The sequence below is a fragment of the Muntiacus reevesi genome, chromosome 8 (genome assembly GCF_963930625.1).
Source record: "Muntiacus reevesi chromosome 8, mMunRee1.1, whole genome shotgun sequence".
Classification (NCBI taxonomy): domain Eukaryota; kingdom Metazoa; phylum Chordata; class Mammalia; order Artiodactyla; family Cervidae; genus Muntiacus; species Muntiacus reevesi.
Window position 1 is genome coordinate 81482768 of NC_089256.1, and position 5420 is coordinate 81488187.

Sequence of the window (5420 nt, forward strand, 5' to 3'; positions counted from 1 at the left end):
AAAGTCCTAGAATGATGTAAATCTGTCTATATTATGAAAGTTCTATCATAAAACAGAATGAGCGCTAAGTTGGCGTATTGTTATTCTCATTATCATTATTTGCTTAATCACTACGATATTAAGGATTACATTCTACTAATGTAATAAATATGCTCTTAGAATTTTCCACTGGGACAATTTTCATTATTTTCTTAAGCCAAATAAATGAAATAAATGCTCTTTTATTTCAGATAAATTACTTACTGCCCTAAGTTGCTAGAGACCTTTCACTCTCAGGCAGTGAAAAGGAGCCCAGCAACTAAGGTCATTCTCAAAGATGCATCACCACAGCCCACACTTTATGTTGGTTCCTCTGTACTTGTCATTCTTAATTGTTTTTGGCAGCTGAGGTTACCTATTTCTAAATTAAGCAATAAAAATGCTGAAACATGGCCATAGTTGCAGATGGACAAATACCTTGAGCCTAATGATAATTTTGTTTGTGCATTATTCTTCTTCTAATTATCATCTTACAACAGAACTTAGGGGATTTTTATTCATTTAAAATCATTTGTTGTTCTAAACAATGGAAAACTAGGCTCACTGCCATCAACAGCAGGCAGAGCTCAGGACTTGACAAAGATGCACATAACACCTTCACACAGCATCATTTTACTCCATGTTGAAAACAACTCAAACTTGGACTGGATACCTTTTGGGGAAAAAAATTCCTCCTCTATGCCAACACCCTGTGTGACCTTGCTTTGCATCCGCCTCCACCCCACACTTAGCTGGACATTCACAAGCCCTACATTCTCCGTGTCATTTTTTTTCTCTTTCTCACTTAAAATCAAAGACAATGTCTAATTTCTCCCTCTAACCACCGTACACAGCAAAGTGGTCAGTAAATTGTAGGTTCTTATTATATGCTCAAATAAAATGGTACTTTCCATCAACAATTGCCCTGCTTTCTAAAATCTCTTATGTTTTGTTGCAGAACCTTATACATTTTCAACTCATTAATTTGTATTTGGGGGGACTTTTTCACCTTTTGGACATGACTGAAAGACTTTCACTTCACTTCACTTTCACCTTTAAATGGTCAGTAGATATTTTGTAGCATCTGCTATAGACAAGACCCTAAGTTTGGAGCTGCAGTTTTTACAAAACTCTTACCCTTGAGGAACTGACAGGTTAATTGTCTGTTGAATAATTAATATAATTAAAAAACATCCAAAATAAGTGCCAAACATATAGATTATATTAAAGGCATCAAAGTGGTTCACAGGAAAGAGATCAGCATTGTGGGAGTCATTAGGGAATGCTTTTTAGCAAAGGCAGAATTTAAACTAAATAAGGATAAGACAGAAAAGAAGCACAGGGAGTATCTTCCTGGAATAACAAATGTAAGCAAGGGTAGGGAGCAGAGAATGTATCGTAAGCTAAAAGGACTAATAAGTAGAATAATTTGTGGAGGTAAAAGATCAATGTCCGAAAAGGAAAATGAAAAAGGCAAAATGAACAAGACAAGTTGGGTCTATGTCCTAAGAGATTGTTATTTTTTTTTAATTTTTATTGAAGTACAGTTGATGTACAATATGCTAGTTTCAGATGTCCAGCAAAGTGAATCAGTTATATATAAAAATTGCCATTTTTTTAATGCTGAAGTCCAGAATCTCTTTTAAAAGCAGCAGGGAGTGACTGCAAGTTTTCTATTTATTAAAGAGGGGAAAGAACAATTTGTAAGGTTTTAAGATGGCTTGCAAGAGAGGAGTTATTGCTGAGGGCAGTGAATCCAGTGAGGATATGATTAACATAATATAGGAATTAGGAATGGTTGTGAACACTTGTAGAATCTATTGATTGATTAAATATGACTGAAGGGGAAACATGAAAGCCGGTGCTGAGGTTTCCAGCTGGGCAACCAGAACAGTGGAGACATTACTGACAGATATAAGGAAGTCAGTTCAGATCAAAGGGAGGTTGTTTGGGGAAGAAAAGAGAATTGTAATTTAGACTTACTGACTCTGGGGTGCTATTAAAGCACCTCAATAAAGCCATTTTTAAAAAACGTCTTTTGTAAAAAAAAAAAAAAAAAAAAAAAAATCTTCCAAGAAGCTACCGATATCAAGCTGGAAAGTATAACAGAAATCTTTCCAGGTTTCGTGGAAGATACAGGCAATCATTTTTGGCCTTGTACTCTGTGTATGTATGAAATAAATGCATGCTTTTCAGCATTTAATACATTTTAATGATATTTGGAACTAATCTCTAAGATGAATCCCTATGGGTCCCTTTGAGCCAAAGAACAGTAGACAAATTTCGGAGCTTCAAAATACCTTTAAGGACCATTACCTCAAGGGATGTGTACCCAGAAGATTTATAATAGCTAACAATTGAGAGGATATGTGGTTCTGGAAAGAACACGAGTAGTGAAGACCTGGGTGTTTGCTGCACGGCCCATCAACCCTCTCTCCTTAAGTAACTCACAAGTTGACTGGCCTTAATAGCAACATTAGGCCAGATAATCTAGAACATTCCCTCAAGTTCTAATCCTTGTTTCTATCAAATTCCTTTGTACTAAAGCAACAGTGTCATAAATTAAAAGGAAAATTCTATATAAAAGAAAAAGAACACAGAGAAAAGAGAGATGAGGGTCTCTTTAAGAGCTACCTGTCCATCAAGGCAAGCTGCTTACCTTGCACTGCTTCAGATTTGCTCAAGGAGCATTTTCTGTGTCTCTGTTGACTAGTTAAAGTAATTAAAGGGCTGCTTAGACATGCAACAATATGGATAGAGTGAGAATTCTAATAGAAATAGGTAATCACATTACATTTTAATAGGAGAACATTTAATGAATAAAAGTTCATACATTTTTTCATTTATGTGACTGATTCCTCCAGGGAGAAGTCAACGCATTCTGTATTTTTTACTGCACTCAGAGAATAACCAGAGAAGGGAACCAAACTCCACTCTCACCATTTAATGTTCCTGGTGCTTTACATATATAACAAACATAACCTCACTGAAGCCTCAAAACAGTCAAAGATAAGTCTCATTTTTATATTAGACATTTTACAAATGAAAAAGCTGAAACTAAAATGTTAGATTAACTTACACTGCCACTTGGTTAGTCCACGCTAGAGACAAGATTCAAATGCAGACTGTATTCCAAAAGCCCTTCCCTTCCCATACCTCTGCCATTATCCACATTTAAGGAATCAAAATTACTTCATTATAAAGATACTTCACAAGAGGCACTAGTTGGGAGCAAATCTCAGCTATATGACTTAACTAAGTCACCCAAACTCACTCTGTCTCAATTAAAATGTGGATGATGATGACAATGCCTCCAATGTATGGCTATTTTGAGAGTTAAATATGTTACTGTAAGAATTTACCTCCCTGCCCCTGATACATATAAATGCTATCTATTATTATGCCATCCACTGAGCTAGATGTTTTATATACATTGTTATATCTAATATTTATAGCAACTGTATGAAATGAACAGTATTATCATCCCCATCTTACTGATGAGAAAACCAAAGCTCAAAGAAAACAAAGAACTAGCCCAAGATTGGTTCAGTTCAGTTCAGTCACTAAGTCGTATCTGACTCTTTGTGACCCCATGAACTGCAGCACACCAGGCCTCCCTATCCGTCACCAACTCCCAGAGTTTATCACATCACAGTAAATGGTAGAGCTTGGATTTTAATCTAAATTCTCTGCAGTCCAAAGTTTCCACTCCTTCTAGTAAACCATATTAAAACAAACCTACTTGTCAAGGCAATGAATGGTAGATGCCACTATAGAAAACCAACACAATTTTAGGGACTTGAGTAGAAGTTTGTTGCCTTTGTACAACCTAATACAGATCTGATACAGAACAAGTGGCCCTCCCTACCCCCACCCCCCAAGTCTGAAGCTTCACCATATGGAACACCATGGACTGGGGATCTCCATGGCAGGGTATAAAGGAGCTGGAGAACATGCATAGTTACCAATGACTTGGCCCAGTCACAACAAGCATCCATGTCAAATCCACTAGTCCAAACTAATCACATGGCCCAAGCTTGACTGCAAGGGAGTCTGGAGAAGGCAGGGGTGCAAATGGGTATTTGATGAGCTTTGTCTCCACCGAAATAAACTACTGCTTAAAGTAAGTTTGTGGATTCTTAGATGTCTTCTTTTGACAGTTTTCTATTTTGGAGAAACACGCTATCAAAGTTTTCATGGCAAACCTACTAAAATGGACATCTATTGTTTCATCTGATTCCTTCCCTCCCTGGAAATTTTCACACAACCTGTAAGAAAATCTGTTTCTGCCCAATCACAGTTTATATGTGTGAACTTCTCCAGCTGTCAGAAGCCATGAGGACTGAGCCACTCTAGCAGGAGGGAAATAAGGAGACAAAGATAAACAAAACAAAACAAAAAAATCACGATACAGGCACAGTACTATCAGTATCTAAGGCCCTATTTCCAGCCATTCCTGAAGCCAGGGCAAATTAACAGTCAGCATAGCCTTAACCAAGAGCTGCCAGCTAAAATCAGTATTCACACTGATTGGTCTGTATCTGTGCAACTCAGCTTATTAATTATTTTTACCATTAACCCTACTTGGGTTAATGTACTTGGGCCAACTTACAGTCTCCCTCTGCACACTTAGGAAGATTCCTTGACCAAACTTCTTTTGCCTTTTAGCTTGGATTTCTCTTATCTCCAACCAAAATATCTAATTGATTCACTGAATAAATACATATTGAACACTCACAATGGAATAGACAATGTTCTCGGTGCTGAGGAGAGAGTGGTACACAAAATAGACTGCTGCTATTGAATGGAACTTACAGAAAAGCTGATTTTTGTGACAACAGTCACAAATCCAATTTATACCATGGAAAGTGATTTCAGCCTCTTCCTCAGTATTTGAGATACAATAATAGAATTTAGTGTTGAAAAACTGAATGAATCAATTGTTCATGCTTGAACTCTTACTATATAATGAAGCTTAAGAAACAGGGAGGAAGCGGATTCTTAAGTGGGTTTGGTTAAACAAAATAAGAGCCATGCAGTGACTGAAAGAGCAACTGTGTCACATAAAAAAAAAAAGAAAAATACGACTCCTCAATGAAAAGCAAAATATAATATTCCAAAGTTCTCTAGAACTTTGGCCATAAAAAGTTTATATTCCTTCTTAATAAGTAGCAAGTCTTCAGTTATTATTGCCAGCACTGGTCTAAAATCCCAAGCAAAGTGAAACACCCTCTGTCACGTCTGACTCTTTGCGACCCCATGGACTATACAGTTCATGGAATTCTCCAGGCTGGAATACTGAAGTGGGTAGCCATTCCCTTCTCCTGGGGATCTTCCCAACCCAGGGATCAAACCCAGCTCTCCTGCGTTGCAGGCGGATTCTTTACCATATGAGTCACCAG